Source organism: Hordeum vulgare, chromosome 1H, assembly GCF_904849725.1.
Source record: "Hordeum vulgare subsp. vulgare chromosome 1H, MorexV3_pseudomolecules_assembly, whole genome shotgun sequence".
Classification (NCBI taxonomy): Eukaryota; Viridiplantae; Streptophyta; class Magnoliopsida; order Poales; family Poaceae; genus Hordeum; species Hordeum vulgare.
In genome coordinates, this window is record NC_058518.1 from 157,052,648 (window position 1) to 157,060,337 (window position 7,690).

Genomic DNA, 7,690 nt, shown 5'->3' on the forward strand with positions numbered 1-7,690 from the left:
ATCCTCTATGATCTCTCTCTAAGCAAAGTCCTACTCGCATACCCCTAGGGAGCAGGTTGGGAGGAGTTAACCACCTCACTCCCCCGGCCAGACAACACACAAGGCTTTGAATCAAGGATACTCAACACTCCAACATCCTAGTTATGCCACGACACACATATTAATGAATAGTGGAAGAAAAACATTAATTTCATTATTCTTAAAAATCAACGTTCACCAACTAGCAAGCCATCATATTGTATCCTCAATATCACTAATCATACTTTTCGCATTTAGTGATCTACATGATTTTTTTATTATACCCCCTTGTATACCTATCATTTTTTAACTAAACATATAACTTATGCAAATTACCACTTACTATTCAAACTCTCAAAAAGGTATAAGTGAAGCACGAGAGTGCATAGGACTTTATAAAATATAATTTCCACCGTGCAAATTACCACTTATTATTCAGATTCTCAAAATGCACTTGCGCTCATGCCATAATAAACATGACACCTCATATATCAAAAAAGGCACTCATACGAAAGGGTTTGTAGCTACCACCATGCATTGGAAAGATAAAAATTGGGGCCAGGCGTAGCTCCCACCATGGGTAGCATATTATTTTTCTTTACCATATTTAGGCTATTATGTGCATTTCTAGGCATTTACTACATATAATTCAAGTTCAAACAATCTATACATGAAAAAGTGCACAAAAATGGTTCAAAAATCATAATTATGGCGTTGAGTAAATTTTCATGTCTTCTTCAAGAAAGTATTAGAAATTTCAATGTTATGTGGAGGAAGACTCAACCAAAAACGTGTTGTTTATTGTTTTTTAACTCTAGGAAATGAAAAACATGTGTGAAAAACATGATACGTGGCATGGTGTCATGGCATGACCTTGATATTATGTGGTAAATACTTCCTCCATCCCGAAATAAGTGACTCAACTTTGCAATAACTGAGCAAAGTTGAGTCACTTATTTTGGGACGGACGGAGTATTTGATAGGGTTTGGCTAATGTCATTATATACACTCTTCACAATTCTAACCATCACCAAGGAAGTTTCGTGCTTTTGAGAAGGAAATCACAAAGTTCTGAAGGGAAAATCTGCATTTCCTTTGTCGTTTGTGCAAGATTCTTTTTTCCACGATCAATGTACCCCTACAGTGCCTCAAGTTTAAATTTGACATATTTGGGGTTCATTTACTATATTTAGGCTTTAGAGAAATAATTTGCTACCCATGGTAGTAGATACGCATGCACCAATTTTTCTCTCTAATTATTTTTGTAAATTATTTTGGACTACAAAAAATAATTCAATGATAACAATATCGTGACTTTGGACCAGCCAAGCAAGCAAACACGCGATTATGCCAAAAAGGCAAGCAACAAAGTCTAAGAGAAGGGAGAAAGTTGCTTCTCATATAGTAAATGGGCCTAAAAAGTGTCAAATTTGAACATGGTGCATTGTAAGGGGTATGTTGATCGTAGAAAAAAACCAAGGAGAAATGAATAAGGAAATATGGGTTCCCCTTTAAACTTTATGATTTGTTCGCGCACATGGTTAATTTACGAAGGTCATGTGCCTCCTATAATCATGTAAATTCACCATATTTTGTGTTACATTCTCATTGGCTAGAACCTCAACCACACGGAGCGCCCGTGCACACCATAGGATGTATCGCGATCGAACGACAATCCACATCTCTCCTATCACACCTATATACTGTAGTTGGGATTTTACTTAGTAGATGCACTAAATTAGTGACAAAGGAATTTTGGATTCCGATCCGCTTTAATCTTGGTAAAATTAATGACATTAATCACACACCATTTGTGCTTACGTACCATTTCCTATGCTGCCATTTTTGGGACATAAAACCCTTACCCACACGTTAAAGAAGAAAAAGAAAATCCTGACCCCCTCCCCCTCCTCTCGTCCTCACTCGCACTGTAGTATAGTTGCTCGTTCTCAACCCAAGTCCTCCCAAATCTTTATGCGTCACAATGCCTCTTGTAGCCGGCTTCCACCGACAATTGCCACCGCACTTTGTTTCTTCCCCTCGCTCACGCCTGTTAGAACCGACTTTCTAGATGCTGCTCGATTGGGGTTTTCTACGGTATTTTCTTCGGGATTGGGACGGGGTATTCTCTATGGAGAACCAGGTAATTAATTTTGTGAAATATTTGATCATCTCTTATCACAGTTCATTTGTCCCTGTCAATCACCCAATAGAAATGCATGTGGATTATTTTTTCTTGTAGCTGATTCAAGGGTTTTCATTCATAGTGTACATAGTGCAAGTATAAATTCATAAAGTCTGGTGGTGGTGTCCATACAGACAAGAAGTTCTATCTCACCATACCAGATGACTCTAGGGGGCGCACGGTATGTTCCGTCTCACCCAACAATTATTGACATGGCCTAATATTATGAACATATACTATACATTGCTAAATTTAGATAAATGTTCCACATGCAACATAAACGTCAAAGAGGATTTTTTTCGAAGTCAGGGAAATATGCTATTCTTACAATTACTCTTATATTTGCATGCCATCTTGGTTACTTTATTTGTTTAATTACATACTTTTATACTTTGTCTTCACATATTATTTTGTTCTCTCAGTTGCTCCCATATTTACTTGTTGCTCTGTTATTTCAATCTATATAGCAATCTTATCATTTCCTACAGTACATCCATTTCTTTGCAAGAACATGTGTACAAGGAAATCTTGGCCTTTACTTAGTTGACTCTAGTGATGTCATATTAACCACGAACGATGGATGTAGAGTGAAAGTACAAGTCAGAATTGATAAATACGGTGTCCCCTATTTTTACGCATGCCTTTGGAAATAATTATCTAAGTTTTATAAACTTAAAGTTGACAATAAAATTCTAGTGCATACACCAAAGCTTGGTCTTAACATGCATGTTTACGTCCCCTACGACACCTTCTGACCAAAATCTGATCCAGCTTGGTATTCTTTCACCTTTCTGCATGTTGACATATTACTTAGCAAAATTAGAGTAATTGTTCTATCTAACATCACTATGTAAGCAATCAAGGGTATTCAATTTCTATCTTTGTTCCTAGCGAGTAACAACTTCTAATTACCATTTTACATTCACTATTCTTTTGCCTTGTTCTGAGTAAATAATCACTTTCCACCTTTTAAGTAGGACATGTTGGATGCATAGGTAAAAAATTGTATGTTACTCGCCATACCAAATTTCACTAGAAAGACTTAGAGCACGTAATAAATTTCGTTGATAAACTAACAAACCTAGCACAATTTTGAATGTTGAACTTGGGATGGGAATAAATCTGCCACTGGTGCACATATTGAACAAGACCAATTGTGTGAATAAAATGCTAGTACAAAAGTCTTATTTTTATGTTATTGTTCATAAAATATATATCTTCAATGATATGTTATAGCTGGCTTTTATTCATCACTACAACAGAAATTTCCCATTGCAGTTGTTCCTAAAATTATTTCTGAACATGGTCCAATCACACTTGTATCTGTTGGGAACGCCAAAGTGATTCATGGTACTGCATTTCCCTCACAAATGAACCATTCGAACTAATAGATTCTCAATTGTGCTTGCAATGCATCCACATTTGAAAATTGGAGACACTATAAACTCATGCTCTATGAAGGCACTCGAGGGATCTTCCTTTCCAGTGATGTGATGGCAAAATGTTGTGATCAAGCTACTTCCAGCGGATAGTTGTGGTTGCTGTCCCTCTCCTTCATAAAATGTGCTAGTTGTTACTATCTTAAGTATGCAGATATGAACCATATGGTTTTCAAAATTGTTAATTTGGATTTGTTGAGTGTTGTGTTAACCTAGGTCCACCATTTGTGTAATAGTGTCAATTAACTAACCACTAAATGTTACTCAAATGTTGTTTGTTAATTTCTTAAACTTTCATGGAAAGTATTAGTATTGCATGCAGTCTATTCAGTTTAAGCGTGTGTCGGTTAGAGTAGAGGATGTACATGGGTTTCCAGGTGGCTATCAATGTCGATTTACAAAAGGCTTTCTCATATTAATTGTTCATATTCCAAAATGAGATAATATTTATATATAGGAAGGATATCACATAGAGTTGACATATTTGGCATGCATGAACAAATCAAGTGAGCATTTATATGCTCAAATTGGTCGGGTGCCTAGTTAGAGGTGTCGGGACCCCGATCCTAAGCCATAGGAATCCAGCCTGTAACACATTGCATCTCTTTGCGGTCTCACGCACGGTTATCCCCACGGCTGCAGCCTTACCTTAGCCGGGACCGCTTGCGACTTTTGACTCACGTATGCAATTGCGTCGCTAGCAATCCAATGACAAAGAACCCGGATCGACATGTCTAGTCATAAACCAAAGTGGCAGTTCCGCACAGGGACATGCATACATGACCCAACAAAGCAGGTGTCGGTCACCGACAAATGTAGATGAGTCGTAGCAAGCTACAAGGACTCCATTACATCGCGTGACATTTCCCCATCGGGGACAGACACAACAGGTAAGAAGGACACATGCCGGTCAACCAATGTGTCCGGAGCAGTAGCGAACTACCATGGCTCATTGGATCACAAAGGGGCATTTCCCTGTAAGGAATGCTACTAAAGCCTACAACTAGATAATCGAGCCCCATACATATCAGTACGACACACGTACACATGGCATACCGATATGTATAGATACATCGATGGCATCACAACATAACCATAAACGTACAAGCTTTATTTAAAAGGCTCGGAAGAGCCACACACATAATATTACACAGTAGGGGTCTCATGACCCATCATAGCAGTCATTCAAGTTACAAGCCAACAGTAGTAGATAAACTGCCTGAGTACAGACAGATGAAACTAGAAGGCACATGGCCTGACTATACTACAGACCCACCCTAGGGCCAGATCATAGCTGGGATACCAGCTACTCGTCGTCGTTGATGTCTAGGAAGAACCCTCCATTAGGGTCATTAACAACCTCTGCAACAATATTAAGCAAACATGAGTACTGAGGTACTCAGCAATACTTTAGGATAACTATCTACTCATGCAATGTATCAATAAGGAATTGGGGGGTTTCATGCGGAAAGCCAGCATTTGACTCGTGGCTAGACAACTTGCATTTTTAAATAATTTTTGACAACTTGATTTCTCACACACGAGTCCACTAACACCACAACAATACTCCATCGTGGAATCAATCCATCTCTATACAGAAATGCCGTCCACGACACTCACGCTTATCTTGACAATTTTATGAGTAGCCATTAAAGTTATCTATGAACAACATATGTCTCCAAGTAGTCCATATCCGCGGACGCGGCTATTCGAATAGATCATAACCCTGCAAGGGTTGACTTCTTCACACACGCTCTCGCCACTTATCGCCATGTGCACGTCATGCACCTCGGCAACCTTCAAGCGGAAGCCCAGCGAGGGAGTCGGCCACGACCGTTAACCGCGCTAATACTTAGTCCAGGTCTATCGCCTATTTGAGGGTAACCCGCACGGAAGTACGGCCGAGGTTTCCACCACGGCCCCAAATGATGTGCGCAGGGTTCGCAAGCCCACCATCCGGGTGCCACTTGGTACACCATGCCACTGCCTACCGCATCACAACCCACCTCTTAGGTCAGCGCTATGCACGGCCTCCAGCATGACGATAAACACAGAAACTACTTGCAACTCCTGGACCGAGTACTAGGCGATTAATAAGTCGAGCGGGGTCATATTTCAGGGACCACCATGTGGTAGTATCTCGTCTTGGATTACATACACGGAACTCAGTTCCTAAGGACGGTTCCAATGAAACAACCCGCCATGTACGCCTACATAACCTTTCACCGGTACCTTTACCAAATCAGGTTCAACACACAACCTTTACTTACTGAACACATTCTCACAATTCTATTCATCTCCCAGATGACATACCATACACAACTGTAAGCATAGCATGCATAGCAGGATAACGCACATCATGGCTCAAGCATCTACCAGGTATGCTAGGTTGCAAGGTTTAGCTATTTACTGTGACAAAGACAGGTCATGCAAAGGAAGTGGGTTCAACTAACATGGCAAAGGCATTTGAAGCATTTGATCCTAATGCAATAAGTAAGTGCAGGAGCGAGAACATGGGATTTATCGGGATGATCAAAATGGTTGTTTGCCTTGTTGCTCAGAAGAGGGACAATATCCGTCAGTCGGATATTCGGTGGAATCCGGAGGAGTGGAGCCTACCGAAAGAAAAGAAAACAATCAATAACAATCATATGCAACAAAATGATGCATGAGCATGGCATGAAGATGCAAGGTGGTATGCTAATGTAGCTATCATTTATTAAGTTTGAAGTTGATTTGAATCAGATTCAAATATCACTTCAAACGAGGTATTCTCGAATACCATTTTAATTGATTCGACCTAATGCTCAGATCAATTTGTTTTTAACATGCATGGGAATGATATGTTAAGTTGCTGGTTGTGATTGAACAATGTTTGATCATAGAATTTGAAGGGGAATTCAAATGATTTTCAAATTCCAACTGCAAAGCATTTATTTAATTTAACCTACTCATTATTCTACATGTTTGGTCCAGTAACATTCTCAAACATGTTTGAAAACGACATATTCAAATTCCTTGGATTTTTATGATACTTTTTCATATATAAATTATTTTCATTGGAGTTACAGATTAATTTCTATTATTTTTAGAAGTTTTGGGCGTTTTTCTTGAATTCTTTTAAATCAGAAAATCCACTTATTGCGTCAGGCCTACGTCATCATGGCGTCAGCCGTCGGCTGACCTGATCAGGTCAAACCCGACACGGGGGACCCACTGGTCAGCCTCACAGGGATAATCCCGCGCTGACCAGACCCTGATTGCGTTTGACTTAGGCCTGGGCCCATTGGTCAGTGTCTGCTTAACATTTTAAACATGGATTAGCGAGGCCAGGTCATCCCCTGCCGGAGACTGACCGGCGGCGACCAGATCTGCGGCGGATCTTTGCCGGAGAGTCGCCGGAGATGGCTGTAGTGCTCGGGATTGAGAGCCGAGAGCACTGGGAGGATCCCCAGGCTCGGCCTCATCCAGTACTGGTCTCAGGGAGGACTGGGGAGGACCGGAGGTCACCAGCAACGAGCTGAGGCGACGGCCGGAGTTCGGGCTCGTCGGTACAGTGGCTAGGGGGCCCGGAACCGAGGGGAAGAAGAGGGAAAACGAGCGCAAGCTCACGGGGAGTGCAGTGGAAGGCTTAGACGGCTCGGGGAGGCGCCATGGCGACGAATCGAACGAAGCTGGCCGGCGGCCGAAGCTTGAAGACGACGGTGCCGTGGGCGTTGCAGGGCTCGGGGGATCTTCTGCATCTGCAAGGATAACCATCTCGTCGAGGCGAAGCGAATGGAGCACTCGGGGGGAGATCATGTGGCTAGAGGCACGGGCAGCTCGAGCTCGAGCTCCTGTCAATGGCGGCAGAGGGGAACCGAGCAACCGAGAGGAGAGGGGAGGAATGGGTCGCGGGGATGGATAGGGCCGTGCTCGGGGAGGTTATCCCCGTCTTGCCAGCGCACCGGGACGTCCAGGCAAGCATGGAGCTGCGTGGAGGCACCGGGCGTCGTGGCGGCCACCTCCTCCTACCTACTGGCGAGGAGGAAGATGACAGGGGAGCTGG